This window comes from Coturnix japonica, unplaced genomic scaffold, assembly GCF_054131305.1.
Source record: "Coturnix japonica strain WE unplaced genomic scaffold, WE-NBRP24 Scf040, whole genome shotgun sequence".
Classification (NCBI taxonomy): Eukaryota; Metazoa; Chordata; class Aves; order Galliformes; family Phasianidae; genus Coturnix; species Coturnix japonica.
The window spans coordinates 2,176,273-2,195,742 of NW_028188943.1; the positions used below are offsets into that span (position 1 = coordinate 2,176,273).

A 19,470-nucleotide genomic window follows, 5' to 3' on the forward strand; every position below is an offset into this window, starting at 1 on the left:
ATTTCTGCATTGCCAAGGATGAAAAGGGGAGCATGTCTCAGAATGGCAGAGAGGAAGGTAAGGAAGAGGGGACTGTCAGCAGCAAGAAAAGTCCTGCTTCACCTACCGAGAACAAATCGGACTAGGAAATATCTGGCAGAGTTCACAATAATTCAGACATTGTCCCAGACCTTAATTGCTGGCACAGGCAACCGTGTCCCTGGTAGGAGGGAGGTGGATCATGTCTGTGTGCTCCATCTGCTGCCTGCAGAGACGGGAACATTCCAGGCCAGGTGTTGCTGAGCATTGCTCTTGTCTAGCAGCAAGATAAGTTTAATTAAAGGGCTAATTATTCCCATTCTGGAACGGACCTATTCATTGTACTTGCAATTGCTTTCTAACTCTCTTCCTCTGGTGTTCATGAATTATACATTTATCTTCCATTGTCACATTACTGACTTGTTTTGCTTAAGTCTTTGGTGTGTGTGAAAATTGGAAACAAAGGGAATTGGCGAGACTTGAGTTTAGGTGATACTTCATTGTAATGGCATTTGTCAGCACAAAAAGGCACTTCATGCTGGCTTTCTAACTTTCTTGTGCAATAGGTATTTTACAGTTGTGGTAACGAAGGGCTCCTATCAGTGGGGAATTGGACCCAGATGTTTGTGTTCTGCTACAACTGTTAAGAGCATCAGGCAAAACTTTTCTTCCAGTTCAACAAGGAGTAACCCACTGATGTCCAAAGAGCTGCTGGATTTACTTCAGGAAGGCAGTCCACTGGAATATATCTGATTTGAAGTGTTATTCTTTTACATTCAGTTTAAAGTCTTTAATGTAACCTATGCTTGCTTTCTTTGGCTCCGCGGGTCATGCAGAGCTTTGAATCTTTGCACTACTAGTAGCAGATGATAGTTTTCTCTGCCAAAATGTTACAGACTTGCTCATTAAGATGCTGTGTTCTTGTGGGTTACCTTCCTTTTGACATTTTTGGACCTTACTCAAAAACAGCCAGTCTGGGTGAAACATTAGTTTAGAGCCATACCTTCCTCCTCAGAAAACCAACCCAGAGCATGGAAGATGAAAGGACTCCCTTCTCCATTTGACCTGGTATTTTTCAACAGAATGTTTTCCCTTATTTTCTCTTTTGTTAGGAAATGCTCTAAACTTTTTTCTTGCTTTCTTGCTTTTTGGCTTCAGCACGAAGGCTGTGTGTGTGCAGAAAGCATGTGGCACGTGCAGTGGTGTGGTGGGTCAGGGCACAGTGAGCCTCGTGCAAGGGAACGAATTGGTTCTTCAAAGGGCAGGGCTGATCCTGCAGAGCAGCTAAAGCCCTGAGCTAACCTTGACTCCTGAAAAATGGGAGTTATCATACTCCAGGGCAGAGCATTGATCATTTTACTCATTCTCTGCCCTGTGTAGTTTTTCTTGATCTGCCTGTGGTGGAAGACGCAGCCCAAGAAGCTCAGTAAAGCTGCATCCACTTCTGTCACAGGGGAAAAAGACATGTTGGTGGCTTTCCTCCTTGTGATCAGCTCTTCAGCCATAGCAGAAAGGTGAGCAGTGGGGAGCAGGACGAGCTGTGCTATCTGGTTGCTTGGAGCTGTTGAAAACCGAAGGGAATAAAGAGACACAGAGATCTGAATAAAGGCAGACAGATGCATGGCTGGATCCCTAGGATGAAATGTTTTGTTTGCCACAGCGCAGCTGAACTGCACAGAGGTTTTGTTCTGAACCAGGAGGGAGTTTCACAGGGATGTTGCTAAATGGAGGCAGTAAATTTAACTTTAAAGGGCCGTGAATGGAGGCTTTTGGCTAAAAGCTGAAGTGCTGTTACTTTTTACTGGGCCTGTTTAACTCCACTTGGAACAGGACAGTGTGTTTGACTTATAAGGCTCCTGGAAGGCTTGGCCTGTGTGTCCTGCTCCTGGCAGAGTAGCAACGAGCCATAAAGGTGAGTGTGTGCCAGCCTGGCCCTTCTGTGCTAAAGGAAATACAAACAGATCTCACCTGTGGCTTAGGGAGAGCTGTGGGTGTAAGTGCTGGGAGCAGGGCTGTGCCATGGCAGCACAGTTTTAACTGTCAGAATAGCTAAAGGGTTCAAAGGCAGTCAAAATGTCCAATGTCCAGAATTGGCAGGTTTGCTTGAATCCTGCTCCCAGACCTGTGCTAATCCTCTAATATCATCGTAGTAATTCTGATTCAAAGAAGGGTTTTCTTACCAGCTCATCATTTCAAAACAGTCTGAGCCTTCTTGTAGTATTATCCAATTTAAAACTGTTTAAACCTTCTGCTTCTTTTAGGGAAAAACATGTGTTTTGCACCAAAGTCTGCTCAGAAGCAGCAAAACCTCTCATGCTCATATCTACTAGTGTCTCGTTGCAAGCAATTTTAAAACATGCCCTGTGTTTGGATTGTGTTTGAGACTCGGTTATTTGTTGTGGGTTTAGCAGACTGCAATCACCCACTTAAGGTGGAACTTGGCCACCTTCATTCCTTTCCTCCCAATGCTAAGGAGGCATCCAAAATTCTTGTATTTGGCACAGGTTGGCAGTGGATGCTGTCCCAGACTGAGAGGACCATTCCTCATGTTGTGTGGTTGTGGTCTGAGTGTCTTGGCAGTGGGAAGCTCTGTTTGCCAAGAAAGATGGACCCAAGCTGCCTGGCTGAGGGGACAGGAGCATGCACACAGGCCTTACCTGTGGGGTAAGTGCACCCTTTTCTTGCATTAATTGGAGAAAAGAATTAATGATCTGGAAAGCTCTGCAGAACACAGGTGTCTGTGTCCTTAACCAAGCATTGGTGGCCAAGTGATGGCTGTGCAGAGCCCAAGGAGCCTCTGTGCCCCCAGTGATTGAGCACTGTTCCTGAGAAGGGGAGGCAGAGGAGCTGGAGCAGTGGGTGCGGGCAGCCATCACTAGACCTAATCAGGCAAGGAAAAGCTTTGGAGCATATGGACCCCAATGTGTGGTCCAAGTACAACAGCTTGGTGAGTGTCCTGCAGGGAGACTTTTACTAGTGCTGCAACAATAATTCATCACTGCCTGAAGGCTTGATGGGTCTGGTACTCCTTGTCTTAATTGACCTCGGCTGGAGACCTGCGTTTCAGTCCAGCTTAGTCACAAAGGACTTGGTCTGTACCTGGGCCTTAAAGAGGATATTTATCAGAAAAATCATATGATTAATGGAACTGAGTGATGTTCGCTTGAGAGTGGATGGGAATTGAATTAACAGAGTAGGGATTTTGGCAGGTGTGAAGTGCTGAGACCGATGATGTCTGGGGGACAGAGCACCCCAAGCCCCACTGTTGTGCAGCCATAGGCTGGGAGCTCAGGGTGGGGGGCTGAGAGAAACACAGTGCCAGAGTCTGGGCTTGTATGTGGGTAACACATGGTGTGCAGCTTGTTAAACCCTCACACCACATGCCCAAATTGCCATTGCTGCCAGCCCTCTCAGAAAGGGCAAGGATAAAAAGGAAGCTGATACTCCCAAGTAAATGGTGATGGAGGGGGAAGAACAAGTGAAGAAATAATCAGAAAACTCCCAAAGCTTACTTTCTTGCCTGCTTCTTTTTCCCCACTCTTCTTTCTTTTTCCCTCCATGTCAACACCAAACAAGACAGGACTAAAATTAATGGGGAAAGCAGCAATTAGCAAATTAGGTTAGCGGTGTGTTGCAGTGTGCCATGGCTGCCAGGTGTGAGGGGCTCTGGCAGTATATTTATTAATGGCTGTCAGAAAAGTGACACTTTGATGAATGAAGCTGGGTAATCGGCACCCTCCGACAGCGAGCACTGAGAGGCCTCAACATGCTAAACTGCAAAATCAAACCTTTTTTAACCCCCATACAAAAATACAACAACAGAAATCACTGCAAGAGGAGTGTGTTTTTCCATCAGGGGCTGGAATTCATGTTCTCCCCTAAATACCTCCTTTCTGTAACTTGCTGGGAGGAGTTGTCAGCATGGAAGGTTTTCCCTTTCCTTCAAATATGGGCCTCAAGAGTTTATAAATGCAGGCAGCTTAAAAGTATGTTTTGTTTTGGGTATATATGGCAACCCTATTAAAGGCAAGGGTCCTGTGCTCGTGCTTTTTGGCCTTTGCCCTTTAAGCATGATGGTATCAGTAATCTACAGACTGAGATGGTGTGTTAGGTATCGTTTTCTCTTGACTGGTGGTCAGCACTTCTCCTCATTAGTGCCACTGATGTGTGATGCCCAGGAGCCCATGCTGCCTACAGGAAGAGAGAAAATGCAACAATATGTAAGGTTAAATGTGTCTGATGAAACTTCACCTGCAGCACTGTTGCATACTGAAGTTTCCACTCTTGATAACCTCAGCTGTACTGAAGTTTCCACTCTTGATAACCTCAGCTGTGGGCATCTCCCTTCTGATGAATGTGTGTGTGCTGTGGGACATCAGCTGCCATGCTCCCAAGTGAGCGTGGCTATATGGTATAATGGCAGGGTGCATTGCTGGTCACTTGGTGAATGGGAATTCAGAATTACTGGCCAACAAGATGTGAGTTTAGAAGTTCTCTTCAGGAAAAAAAGACCACAACAGAACTGTACTGAAGTTGTTGAGGAGATCAGCCCAGCTGCTGGGATAGCATCTGGATTAAAGATTGCTCTGCAAAATGCTGCACTATGTGAAATATTTCTTCCAAGTTTTCAGGCTTTGCATTGCACGCCGGAGGTAAGTTCTGTGCACTGCTTTGATAGCTCAGCACGGGGTTGCTCAAATCCCCCAATTCCATAGAGAAATTGAATACCTTTCTACAAAATCTTGGTTCTGGGTTTGGCCAGCTAAAAGGACTGTGTAAGTTTTGATTAAAAACATGAGAATCAATGTAAGTCATATCCCAGGCATTCATCTGGTCTTCTAGTTTGAAATGAAGCTGAGTGATCTGTGTGGAGTTACTTGCCAGGATCTGTGGGCTTGTTAAGTTTGAATTGGCACTTGTAGCAGATCTGAAATTATTCTCTTATGCTTTAATAATTGTATTTAGTTTCCTAATTTGGCCGCTGAGTTTATCAGAAGATAATTGAACTTTTAAAAACATAATCTGATCGGGCTGTAGGAAATACTTTAAAATAAACTTCTTCTGAGACTTTGATCTGTTTTCACGCCCTCTCTCACGAAAGCAGCCTGTCTGCAGGGCTCCAACCTGCTGAGGTGTGTGTTCCTAAACCAGGCAGTTCTTGAGCAGAACCGGGTTGCTCCCTGTATGCAAAGGAAGCCATCAGCTCCCTGCCAAGACAAACTCTGGCTGCGTGGACTGCTCCTGGGTGCAGCCACCTGCCTGCATGCTCTGCCTGGGTGCAAAAATCCCCTTGTAAATGATTCCAGGGAGGAAGAGAAATGGCTCTCAAGTCACTTCAGTTTTTTGATACAACTAAAATTGTTACTTAAAGGTCAGAGTATTGTTCTCTTGTGCACTGAGAAGGGGATCAGTTGCCTTGCATGGAGCTGTGGGCTCAGTTCTCCTGGGCAGTTTGGGTTCCTTGCAAGCTGTGGTTTCAAGTGATGTGAGCTTTCCTGCCTTCTGCTGTTGGCTTCCGTCGAACAGGCATGTTTTCCCTTTTTGGTGAGATTTAACCCAATTCCTGAAGTTCTTATAAGCAGTTCCTGAGTTTTGGGGGTAATGGAGTGTGGTTCTCCAGTTTCAGTGATAGCATGTACAAGTTTATGGGCCCACTGCAGGCCTGTAAACTCAGGTTTTCCAGGTCCTACATTAGCACATTAACTACTGGGCTGTTTTTCCTGCTCACCTACCTGACTTCCTTCCTGTTTTAAAAAGGATTTGCTGCTTTTCATGTTCTCCATTTTATGAATTTGCAAAGACTTCTGTCATTGTATAAGCATGCACCAAACAGTTTATTTTCACTTACTTCAGTGCTTATGGTTTATATTTACTTCCCATTGACTTGCTCAGGACTCAGCCCAGGGAAGACCTCTGACTTTCCTCTTGGTCTGTGACATGGCTGGGAGGCTCCCAGCCCAGCAAGCAATCACTGCACCAAAGCTCAAGGAGTAAGCAAATATGAATGGTTGTCCAGGCTGAGCTTGTCTTGGTTTTTAAAGGGGAAACTCTGCTTGAAGTTCCCTCTGTGAGTGCCAGGAGGGTGAAATCACCCACTGCTCACTGTGGCTCTGCTGCACAAATGGTCTCTGGGCACCTGCAGTGCTGCCCCTCACAGCTCTGTGCATCCCCTCCATATAGACGCGAAGGTTTGTCCATGACTTGTTCCACCTGCACAAGCTATTTTCTGATTCCTTGTCACTGTCAGCTCAGTAGTGCTGTCATTTTCCAGATACGTGGTGTGTAATTAATGAGAATGTCATTTCCAGATTGTTTCAAAAACTAGATTGAGCATCTGAGAAATTATTTCACTCAGTGCCTTAAGATAGCTCGTTCATTCAGAAAGCTATCTTGGCTGCTTGATTTGAGGGGAGTTGTGGAGGGAAGCAGCTGTGCTTATATTATTAAGGACTGCCAGCCTTGAACTCTTCATGCAGATGCAAAGCATGGGTTCACGTGCTGCCAACCAGGCAGCTGGGTGACAGGGCAGGGGAGGGATGTGCCCAAATTGCATCAGCCCTGGCCATGACAGCCTCACGCCTGTGTGTTGTGAGGATGGTCTCCTTGTGGTGGTCTCTGGGGGCAGCAGTTGCATGCTGCAGGGCTGGAGGGATAGGAGGACACATTGTAAGTTGGCTTTGTCCACTCGCTGCCCCTGGGGGCTCACCAGGCTGGGCAGAGATGTTGGCCAGGATATAAGTATTTTATTAGATCTATTATTTCTTTCATGGGGGCAATAAGTCTGCTTTACGTGAGACCTCGAGTGACTCTGTATGGAGCACAGAGATTGGTTTTAGCCACCTTTGCTCCCCAGGACATTGCTGTCCAAAGCACTGGAAGACTGTGCCCAGGTGCAGGCTCCAGTGATGCATGGCATATAGCCATGGCAAGGGCATCTCCCTTGGGTTCTTACTAAGAGCTGTGTTTGGGGCTCATTTAGGGTTATTCTCTGCCATTTTTCTCCTGAGCAAACATCTCCAACTGTCTCCACTGAGGCTTATATTGCTCTATACTTTAATTTTATTTTGCTGTTTGTAAAATGAGGGGTGAAGGGAAGGACTTTGTCAGCAAATGCTTCTTTGCCTCCTTCCTGCCTCAGTGGGTTAAAGCAGCATTCCCCCAGCTGATAATGCCTTCAGGCATTCCAGCAATGCTTTGCTATGAGCTCTGCAATGCCCCTCATGTCCTACAGGCTGGCCAAGGCTTTGCCTCCGTGTGCTGGGGTGGGTTTGTGTTTCTACATTTTATATGTTTAATTTTTATATATTTGAAAGTAATTATTGGAAAACAATGAAGTGGTTGCTTCCATCAATTTTCTGTGGTTATTTTATTCCCAATAATCTTCAGGTGCCTCTTGAATGGGTGAGATTTGCACAGAGCTAAGCGTGTGCATGTGTCCGTGTTTTCTGTGATATACGGAGCTCTGGTGCTGCAGCCGCCATTAGTGTTAATGGGCTAAAAACCCCCCACATCAAGCTGAGAATACACTCCTGCTAATTGTGTACCAGCAGTCCCCTGAGACCTCTGTGAGAATGATGCATCCGAGGATAGGCGCTTCCAATGGTAGGTTGCTTTGGGATAAATAAATAAGGGGCTAAAGTTAGACGCTGGGTCAGTGCCAGCATTATAACACAGGGAAATCGGCTAACGGCCATGCCAACCTTTATCCTCTTGGTCCTGGCCTGGTCCACTGCTGCACGGTACCATCTTCTGAGCCATACATCACTACTCAGCCTCACCTTGATGTATGATGCCCATAGATCCTTATAGCGGGAGTGCACTCTGATGTATTGCGCCAATACATCATGGACAGGGATCGCCCAGGTGATGTATTAGTGCCCTGAGAATGTATTACTCAAACGCTGGTATTGTTCAGGGATAAAGCCAAGCCAAGGAGTGGATTCAGTTTAATTACAGCGCAGATGATAGTCCAGAGCCAGCAGCACTTTGATGCTGAGATGCTGGCACCCTGTGGAAATATGAGTTGCGACTCTGGTGCTGTTGAGTCACATCGCAGTGTGCCATGAGAGGAGGTGCCGTATTTTAAGGGAATGGTCATTTTTCAGAGAAATATAGGAGGACCATTTCAAGAACTCCATGGAGAGCAATGTGGCTGCGTGTAAGAACTCCTGAGCAGCAGAGGACGGACGTGGTGGTGCAGGTGAGACACGGGGACCTTTCTGGAAGGCTCTGAATCCAACCTGCTTGCAAATATTTCTGTTGTTTTTGGCAGAATGACATGATGAGAAATTTGGAGAGATGATTCTGTAGTTTCCTTGGATTGTCTTATATAGATGCCATAAAAAAAACACCTGGAGAAAAAACACTCAGGCCATTAAAAGCAGCCCTGATTATTAAGGGTGGGAAAACCACCTAATGATGCAGTCAGAAAAAGATGGAGAGCCAGGAGGAGCAAGATGGCAGCAGTATTTGGCTCATGTTCATCGTTCTATATCTATAAATGAGTGCATTTTCTAACAAAGGTAAATACAGTTTTGCAGATGAGACGCTTTCAGCACAAACAGATGAAGTGACTTGTGCAAGGTCACATAGTGAGCTGGTGGCAGGGCCTGGAAGAGAATCCAACTGATCTGACTCAGTTCTCCTCCGACATCCCTAATTTTGGATGCAGAATGGAGAAGGCTTAGTCTGCTGCACAGGAACAGTGGATGCTCCCAAGAAAGTGAGTTCCTTGCAGAGCTCCTCAGTTGTCCTTCCCTGCCATAGCCATACCTGCAGGTAAAGCAGCACAAATAGTTTTCTGTTAGTTGGCTGCTTAAAATACAAGAGAGAGGCAGTATTATTCAGGAATTCATACTCCTTCTTGCAGCTCCTGAGCTTTCTGAATTTGGAGAAGAGCATGTGGTGATTCTGAGTGTGTTCACAGAATCACAGAATGGGCTGGGGTTGAAAAGGCCCAAAATGCTCATCTAGTTTTAACCCCCCTGCTATGTGCAGGGTCGCCAAGCACCAGACCAGGCTGCCCAGAGCCACATCCAGCCTGGCCTTGATTGCCACAACCTCCTTGGGTTCCTTCAGGGCTCATCCTTATCGTGCACACACCAATGTCCCTATCTATGTGTGACCTAGAAGCTGTTGATTCCATCTCTGTTGTGTTGCCTCCTCCTGTGACTGGTTCATCACCACTTGTCAGCAGAGCCTGTGGTTCACAGTCATCCCTATCGCCCTGTGATAACCATAGTAAACATTTCTATAAATAGAATTTTCTCCTGTCCAAGTCATCTTGCTTACTCAGCTGTTTTATTTTTAATAGAAAGGCATGTTGCTAAGCAGATTTTTTTTTCTTCTTCTTCAAATCTCTATTAAACATAAAAAGATGCTGTATCTGAATAAAAAGAAAAGGTGCCCCTTAGATATTTTTAAAGCTTCCAAAAATAGTCTCAAGTCTGCGACAAAGATTATTGAGTGGGAATATTGCAGACAGTGGTTCTGCAATGGAGACAGTCATGGCTCCATGCGCTTTTGGCTGGGAGCTACAAGGAGGGAGACTCGTAGGACAAAGACCTCAAAAGGAATGAGTTTACTGAGGGGCCGCTCTTTAGATGGTGAAACCACAGCACTGCACAAGTAGTTCTGCTGGTGATCTCATGTCTCTTTTCCCTTCTGGGTTTGCAACTGCCCTTTGAGGCTGGCATCTCATTGCTGGAATTCAGTCTTTGCTGGAGACCTGCAGCCCCACTGTGAGAAGCACCGCTGTGCAGTACAGGGGTGACAAGGGAAGGCAGTGAGTTCTCTGTCTGGAATTTCTGAGTATAAAGGCAGAAGGAAAATGGACTGCTGATTTTTGCCTTGTAAGCACAATTGATGTTTGACTTGAAAAAAAGTATAACTTGGGTTATTGTTTCTGCCGCTGCACCCTCGGGTCAGAGCACTGCCATATAAGCAGTTGGTTCAGAGCAAGAGGGGAGGCAGAAACTTGGAGGGGAAAGAAGCACATGGGAGTGGAGCTGTCCCAGCAGGGTTCCCAATGCTTTCTTTCTCTCCTATCGTGAAGGCTTTTGTTTCCTTACTTGTGGCAAATGCCAAATCTACCGCTTGTGCTTTAATGCCTGGTGAGAGGGGAGAGGTCTCCAGAGAAACCATGAAAATGGGGAAAGATAAACTGGTGATTATTGAAATGACAAAATATTGCATTGGTGAATGCTGAATGGCTTATATGGAGAAGTGAGCGTTGCAGAATGGAGGGAGCTCTTCTATTGTTTGCACTTAGGAAAAAAAAATAAAGGGATAGTAAATATTTGCCTGCGTTGATCACACAGTGTGTAGTTTGCTGTGCCAAAGCAGCCTGCATCAGTGCTCAGGGTTAGTGCTTATTGCAGGTGAACTGCCCATGCAAATGGTGGGTAGTTTGGAGGAGCACAGGTAGTTTTCATCCTGTATGGGCAGACACAAGGTTGGTTCTGGTGGGCTTTGTTAGCCCTCAAAGCAGAAAAGGAACAAAATGGGACTGAGCAGTGGATAAGGATTTGAGGCTCAGTTCTTATTTCTCCTGTAAATACCCTGTATCCCCTCAATAAAACTGATTTATGGCTTTTAGCCATGGTTCCTCACCTGTAAAATTGGGAAAAATACTTCCTTTGTGCCCCATTTATTTACATGGTCATCTCTTCCTATCTAACACCGCGCTTGGTGCAGCGGGGCCTCGTTCCTTTCTCAGCACTCCATGCGGAATTTATATTGCAGCGATCCTTGTAACTATCAGCAAAAGAAAATTACTGCAGACAGGCCTGAGGTGCCGGTGCTTCAGCTCTGCTCTGATAGTGCTGCTGGCTGTGGTTTGGTGGCTGTCCCCTGCCCGTGGCTCTCAGCCTGTACCCACAGCTGTCAGTGTGAATGACAGATTAACAAATGCACAGTGGCTTTGTTCCTCACTGTGCTGCCCCAGTGCCACGCTGGGTCTGCAGTGCAGAGGGATGCATGGCATTGTCTCACCCACTAACACTCTGTCTGGTAACTGGCAAAAGCAATGCTTTTCACCCGTTGCAATGGGTGTGCTGTAGAAAATGAAGACCATAGGGATGTGAGGGTCTCGTTTAATTTGTTTTATTTCTTAATCCAAGAGTAAGAGAATGCAAAACTTCCAAGCTGAAAGGCTTTGTGCTCTGCTTGCTCCAGGAGATATTAGTGAGGGATCAGCTGGGTTCACCAGACTCCACAAGGTACCTTTGTTTATGGATGAGGCCGTGCAGTTGGGGATCAGAGGTTGTGCATAGCTGCTGTAGAGCACGCTGGGCTGCGAAAAGTCGGGCACCAGAGATTAATTTCTTGGTTTCTTAGAGCCAAGGTTTAATAGCAGACCTGGGGAGGACAGTGATTGAGCTCACAACCAGCAGAACCTATAGTTCAGGTCAAGTGAAAGGAAGGAGCTAAGGGACTCAGCATGCTGCTTGCAGGAGGAATTCTAATGGCTTCATGGTATGGGGTCTGCACAAGGCATACAGGAGCTAGTGCCCGGGCTGCCCCATGAAGCCTGCACAGCCCCGACCCCCTGCTCACTGCCCTGCTCACAGCTGGGCATGGCAAGAATAAATCTGGAAGGGAACAAGAGAAAACATAAAACGCTGGCAGTTTTTCAGTAGGGAGAATGGTGTGTTTGAGCTGCAGTGGAGAGGGACAGCTTTTGGTTCTAACTTTTTGAGTTGCATACTTCAACAAACAGTGTAAATTTGGCAGGATGAAGGCTGGGTGACCTATTCTGGCTGGATCGAGGACTGATTCTGAAGCTGGGATTTAACTCAGCTCTGACATTTCATGCTGCTATTCCATTCCACTTCAGTTTCAAAGTTTTCAGACTTTTTTTTTTTAAAGATGTGCCCTTTATGTAACTCATTTAATTGTGTCTAACTACACGGTGATTTTTTTCCCCTCCCTACCTTCACAAATGCGATTGGATATACATGTAGATCTTAACTTATAGCATATATTACAGTAGGGGCAAGAGAATCTGCCTTGAGCTTTCATATTTATCCTGAATAAGGCTGTACCAACTGGTTCTGCCTTAAATTCTCTACCTCAAAGTCTCCTGGTGTTCTGTTTTCTCAGGAAGGAAACAGGTTGCACTGAACGCAAACTGCACGGCATGGATTTACTGGTTAGACACAGATGGGATTCCTCTATCAAAGTACTCTTGTGTTGTCTGCATTCATTACACTCACTAGAAAAGCTATTGACATGACAGCATTCTCCTGTTAGGTTTTTTTCTGCTCTTTTAGAAGTGCCTGTTGGGTTGCAGTGGCCTGAAAATGCAGTGACCAAGATTAGAGGTTTGGACCTTGAGAGCCACAGGAGAGGAGCTTTCAATGTCTCCTGTATTTGTTATGATCAATTCATAGTGACTTGAGTCTGCAAATGAAGACGTTCTTATGAAATGTTTTTGATTTTATGCATTTTGATTCTGGTATTAAGTAGTGTGAGAAAAGCAAATCAGTCTTTTTGTTTGGCTGCTGGTTTAACGTCCAGTTCACATTAGCAGGATGCAAGGAATCTGGATGCTTGTTTGGAAGCCACTTATGAGATGTTCGATTTCCTTCTATGGAAGGAAATACTGGAGAAGACTTCTAATCTTATGATTCAAAGCATGAATCAGTCCCCAGATTGGATCTGTGCCTGCAGCAGTAAAAGGGGCAGATTGTCACAGGGTTGCTGCTTTGTTCTTCTCTGGAGCACCCTGTACAGCTGCTATCAAAGGCAGAAGAGCAGCATCAATGGAACCTGCTCTGCTCAATGCAAGCTCTGAGTCTGGTGATTTTCAGCAGCATGTCATCTTAAATATATATATTTTTTCTTTTCTCTTTCTTTATTAGTTTCATGTTCCAGCTGACTTCCTCCAAGAGAGGAACATGCTTTCCCATCAGAACTACGTGAAACACCTGAGTTCATTGGGACTGGAAGAAAACTGTCTCAGAGACAAAGATACACAGCTTCCCTGGATTGCTGGCTACGTGCCTGATCTGAGGTCTGTGGTCATTTACTTTGCAATGGATTTTTCACTTTTCATTTGCCTTGTATAGGTATCACCAAATGGTTTATGCTTTCTGCTTTGCACTGTCTTTTTTGGGGGAAAAACTACACAACAGCTCTGCACACTCCTTGTGCTGATAATCCCTGATGTGGCTGAACTGAAACAACACCCAGCCTGTGCCACTTAGCTGCTGCTGGACAGGACAATGCAGTGATGGTGGTATTTGAGGGAATGATATTCTATCACAAAGGGAATTTGTTACAACCATAATTTTACCAACACAAACGCAGAGAACAGCACTGATCTTGAAAAGCCAGAGCCCTGCCTGTGAGTGAGCACAATCTGCAGATGGAGAGAAGCAACTTTCTGATTTCACTGCTAAACTTCCCCTCCTCAAACCAAAACAGTTTAATCAGTCAGATTCCTGTTTAATGAGTTGCACTGCTGCCTCTAACCAGGACATTATCTTAGATGATGGAAATAATGGTTTCAGTAAGACTTACTGTGATCTCATTACCCCATAGATGGCCTGTGTACATTCTTCCCCTGCCTCTACCACTCACCTTCACAAGCAGGACCCCAAGTTTGAGACTGAACCCCTCTGGCTGTGTGAGCTGCCACATGAAGGTGCTTTGCTGCACACTGTCCTCTAGTTGCTGCCATCGAGCAGTTGGTAAAGTCTGCAGCTTGCGGACAACTTTTCTTGCCAACCATGCATTACAGAGGGCTAATTGTAAAAGTGGTGCACCTGCTGGCTCCCTTGGTGGCTGGAGCCAACAGGAAAAAAAAAAAAAAAAAAAGTAATAGTAATTTATTAATGATCAAGTCACAAATAGTAATGAAAACAATAGGAGCATCTGAAGGAAGCGCTGCCGGGGGCAGAGGTGCAGGTGCTCTGTGCCCTGAGCAGGCTTGTCGGCATTTCTATAAAGGTACTTTACAACCCTTATCAATTTCCTACTGCTTTCTGTGTACCCCCTGCCCCTTTGCAAATGTTTTGCCTGCACAACAGGCTCAGCATTTCTTGTTGTAGGTGATAAAATAGCTGTCACCCTGTGGAGGGAGAAAGGAGGCAAATAAAATAAAATAAAATAAAATAAAATAAAATTAAATTAAATTAAATAAAATAAAATAAAAATGTTAGATCCAGGGAAACAAAGCAGAGGAAGCAAAGCATTTCGGAGCAAACAAATGAGTTCTAAGGGAGACGCTGAGTCGGCACAGGGAGAGCGATGATGGGAGCTGAGCTGAGGAATGGGGAAAGATTGGGGATAGCAAGAGCTGGAGGGCGAGGGTGGCTCTGCTGAAAGTGAGGCAGGGCTTTGTGCATGGCCCTGGGTTTCAAAGGAGACTGTATGTACAGCCAGCACCATCCATGAGGAGTTTGGGATCTGAAAATCCCAGCTGTAGTCTGAATAACTGCACTGCATTGGCAAGGTGAGAATTTGTTTAAGTAAGGAGAACAGAAGGCATATGAGCAACACCAGTTCAGGTGACATCCCCATACCAGGGTGTCTTAAGTAGACATGGTAGAGATTAAGTAGACATTAAGTAAAGATGGTCGTGCTGTATCTCAAAATACAGTTTCTATATCTATATCAGAAGCCATGCTAGAGCTGATAGAAGGCAGATAGAGCAGACACCAACCAGCCCAGTGTTGTTCTTTGAGCCGTAGGTAGGGTCTGCAGTGCTCCTTAGGGGTACATCTGCTAATGTAATATAGCAGTTTAATTCAGCTTGCAACAAAATAAAGCTGAACTAAGTGGAAAACTCTAGAGCTGCGATGGCTTAATTGCTCATACATGAGCCTTTACTATGCAATTTGGAAACTTTAGGCCGTGGGAACTTGCTTCTGTGTTCTTGAGCCCATGAACTGCCTTAGTCTGTGGGTCTAACAACAATCAGCTCATAAAATGCTGTGAGTGCAGATTTCAGAGGTCAGCCTGAGTCCGTACCCAATCCATGTGGCTCCTGTGCCCTGCATTCGGCGCTCCAACGAGGTCAGTGAGCTGTCGAGCACACAGTCAGTGCTCTTTAAGCTACTGTGAATCTACCCCTGCTTTCTCTTTTCCCTTTTCTCATTCTCTCCTTGCTCTCACACACCCCCAAATCACAAACCCTGACACCAATGCCAGAAGCCTCTGAGGCTGTCGTAAGCCTGCAGTTATCTGCATTAGGAATAAAGCTGCCATTTTTAAAGCTTTTATACTTTTTATTCTTAACTCCACAGGACCCAGGAATCTTTTCCTGAAGTTAATGTGAATTCAGGGGGTGCGTGTTTTAAGAACTGAGCTGGGTCCTGTAAAAGAGGTAAGAACCAGCAGTTGGCAATGCTAATTATTGCCCGGTGATTTGAGGGGACCTGCACAACGTGCTAACGTGCCTATGATGACACGCAGCATGATACATGGGGAAAGGTGAAGGCAAGGCTCGTATATCCCCATAACACTGAAGGCATATTTCCCTCTCTAATAACTTACAAACAGTCACCATTTGCTGTCTGCAAAATTAACCTCTCATCTCCTCCAGCCTGCTGATCTGGTGCATAGATATAGGATTTTAAGCTTCTCTATTGAAAAATGTCCCTGCAAAGCTGTCCATCAGAACTCCCGCTGCTTTCCAGAGAGTATTATTAATAAGTTCTTCCTATCAGAAATGGGACCCTTTTAGAGCTCAGATAAGGTTTTTTCCCTGTTAACCAGCTGGGCTGCTTGGCTGTGGACAAATGCCATGATGAATGACGGGTCAAGGATGGAGCAGGCTGATTTCTCTCCGAGCCTGACCTTGTCTCTGGTGTGACATCTGAAATGACAGGTGCATTAAAAAGTTATTTATGTAGGGGAGCTGCGATGCATTGTACCCTTTGCAAGGTAGCACCCAGTTTTGCAAGAGTATTAGAATAAAGGCTGCCTCTGTGTCTGCTGCCTCTTATACTGCTGGCTTTCTGTAAGCAGCTGCTGTGAAAGCAAGAGGAGAAGCACGGAGCGTTTTTTAGTGCACAGAGGATGCTCTGGAAACTGAAAGGCAAAAAAGGGAGCAGGGTCTGAGAGCAGCAGCAGCAGACAGCTTCCCACCTGCGTGTCTGCAGATTACTTGCCTGGAACAGCAGTAATCAGCTCTGGAAATGCACCTGAAGGGTTCTGGGCTGTTGAAGGGCCAATGTTGTGGATAAAATGCAGCACTGAGGATTAAATGATTTCTACTGTTCAGCTCTTTATGGCCTCAGTGCACTTGTAAGACTTTCTCTGTTGAATCTCAGACTCTTTGTGAGTAGTTGTGCTGTGGCTCCCTTCTGTCTTTACTGTTGCTGAAATTAAAGGGACACTTCTGGCTTTGTCCTTCTTCCTGTAGGACACATAAGTGGAACTGTAACCATCCTGTGAACAGTCACTTCATTCTGGGAGATGAATAGTTGCTGAATGGCAAGAGATCGCAGCCTAAATCTCCAGAAAAATGCATGCAAACCCTATCAGGTTTCTATTGTCATCTGCCTGACATTGTGCTCCAAGTAGGAAATAGGAAAGGCAATAGGAAAGCTGCCTGTGTTTTGAAATCCAGAACTTTCTCTGGACAAATAACACACTTGCTGTTGCATGGCCAAATGAGGACACAACATCCTATGGCACAGATTAAGTTGTAGAGCAGGGTTCATGGAAGAGCCCATGTGCAGTGATTTATGCATCCTTCTGAGTGCTGATCAGATTAATGAGGACCACAGAAACATTGGAAAACTGTCGTAGTGACACATCAGTATCCTGTTAGCTTCAACAGAATTACAGCATTTGATATCAGCTCTTCCTTCCTTGCTGTTTCTCCACCCCTCCAAAACACCCCCTGAAACACTTGCAGGAGAAATTGTAAAACACATGTAACAGCTTATTTTGTATGATGGGACTGTTAGAAGAGCTGCATGTTGGTGTGCATCCAACTCACATTAACTTCAGTTTTGGGCTGCAGCCATACTCGAGTGACTTTGCAAGTCTTTTCTGACTGTCCAATTAAAGCTGATGCGTGCAGTAAATCTGCAGTATCCAAACAGTATTTGATATCTCCATTTTGGATCAGTGGTTGGGTCTGGGAAGTGGATGAAGCTTGCCTAAAGGCAGCATCTGCAAGTTGTTTTTTTTCATCAGAAAAATGAATGGTCTGGTATAATGAATGATTTTGTATAATATCAAAGAAAGAGAGTATCAGCTGTGCACTTCATACGCAGTATTGATTGCAAGTACGCTCATTAATTTGTGTGGTACAGGAAATTCCAGCCAAGGTTAGGAGAGCTTTGCTCTGTAGTGGAGCTGTGACTCCTATTGCCTTCAAAGAGGTTTGAATCAGGTTGCAAACAACCAAAATTCATACTTCAGTTATTTCGCTATAGAAGTGTGTTGTCAAAGACGACTTTGTAGACTTCTGGTAGAACAGCAAGGAAAAATGGAAATGTCCTGTCCCTGTTTGAGCCTGCTTAAGGGTTTGATCTGTACAGTTTGGGTGCTCTGGGCAAATGTAGGATGCACGGTGGAACTCTGTTCTCATTGTAGCACAACAAAAGAGAGGAGCTGGGGAGGGGAGGGAGAAGGTATGTTTTCCACCATGGCCTGTTTAAAACATTATGAGCTACCTCTCTTCCATCATGAGTCGTGGTTTAAAGCTACTGCCCAGGGGCATAAAAATCAACTCCTAACAACTTCCAGTGGGACCACTATTCCATCAGTGCTCCCATCAAATGTTGACTCCATGATTAATATTCACCCTCTTTCTTCGTTAATCATCAGTCTTCATTCATTTCTTTGTAACTTCCTGCTGACAGGGGCACTGTTCATACAGCAGCTGGTAGGGAAAACAGAACGAGCTGAACTGCTGCACGCAAGCTGTGAAGGGAAAAAGCCACAACAGTGCATTGTGTCAGCTCAAAATGATTCCTACGGATGCAGTTTTTTTTTTCTCCTTGCCCTATATGCTCAATTTTCAATAGACGTTGTGAGGCAGGACCTTCAAACAATCTGTGGTTACTATCGCACTGCTTTACCTTGAGTGCCATTGGCACTTGGTAATTTAGAGCAGGAACTCTGCTGATGAAGAGTGAACTGTCAGAATTTGGCTTGTCAAATAAAATCTGTGTACAATCCTAAAATAGACAGTTTTGCAATTAACGCTTGCACTGTGATTTGCCAACAGGAAGCCCACTCCCAGCTTTGCCACAGCCCTCCTGAAGACCTTGTGTGTGAGACCAAACCTCTTCCCCATTGCCCAGCCTATGAGCTGAGAAGAGCTGCTGATTTCTCTATCATTCTGACTCTTTGGGCAGCTAATATTGCCCTTCTGCAGCGCAGGGATCCTGTCCAAGATGCTCAAGGGGTACAAGCTCTGCACCAAGGCAATACTATTCTGCACAGCCAAGGAAGTTACTTCTTCCTCCCACTAATTTATTCCCCAAAAAGCTGCTGTAGATGCTGCCACGTTTACAAGTACACAGATATTTGCTCTCAGTGCCAGTCAATGAATGCTGCAGCTATGCAGTGTAACTGGAACACCATTGAAGATAATTCCATTTACTTGTGTGAGGGGCCCAATAATTAAATTTGGACATTATTCCTTTAATTACTACAATTTCGGATCACGGTTAGTATTCTTCTAAACTGATGTGATTTCATGCTAAATGTAGGATGCAAGTCTGTCCTTGCTCAGACCCCTCAACATTCTGGAGTAAGATCCTGCACTGTTGGTTTTTGCAGACCTACAATATGATGTAGCTCCTGGTGCAGGAAAAAAACATTGGATGGTTCAAGCCTTGTGATACTTCACTGACAAGCTGTGCTGTTTTTTTAAGCCCTGTGCTATGCTTGTTCTTCATGCTAAATGGTGTTTTGATCATTTGTATTATAATAATTCATACTAATTAATTTGTAATTCCTAAATTAAGTGCACATGGGTTTCAAGCAGAGAGGTTACACTCAGGTTAACTATTGATTTTGGTCTTTGCTGTGAAGAAATTTAGATCTCGTGTCTGTCAGATTTAAGACAGCCATCTTGACATCTATTAAGAGAGAGATACAGTTAAGAATCAGATTTTGTGCCTGAAAATATGCTTGCCTGGTGACTTTTGGGATCTGTTCTGCACACAGTACTGCATTCCTTAAGGCACCAACTGCTATACGTGCTGCAATGCCACTCAGCAGTGAATTGGTGCTCTTGCAGATGCTGATATTATTAATGTCTTCTCAAAGAAACTGTGATTTTAAGAAAATCCAAGTTGAGTAGAGTCTGTGAAATAAACAGCTGTTTTAAATACATATGATGCTTTTGCACCCTGCGGAGTAATGCTTTAAACAACCACTCCCAAACTGCAAAGGAAAATAAGGTGTTTGATTTGTTTTCGCTTCTTTCCAGCCCATTTTCTTTCAATGAATAGATAGAGATTTTAACAACTTAATCAT

The 19,470-nt window shown here is 44.9% G+C and overlaps 1 long non-coding RNA gene across 2 annotated transcripts; it reads left to right on the top strand.

Annotated features, from left to right (window-relative positions):
* The first annotated feature begins 2,578 nt into the window (after window positions 1-2,578).
* Window positions 2,579-18,425, top strand: LOC146752963 (uncharacterized). Of its 2 annotated transcripts, none has more exons than XR_014940331.1 (4): window positions 2,579-2,682; window positions 12,882-13,033; window positions 15,270-15,349; window positions 18,212-18,425. It is a non-coding gene; the product is annotated as an uncharacterized LOC146752963 (long non-coding RNA). The 2 variants fall into 2 exon arrangements; XR_014940332.1 differs by lacking the exon at window positions 18,212-18,425 and adding an exon at window positions 16,391-16,703.
* Window positions 18,426-19,470: the final 1,045 nt, after the last annotated feature.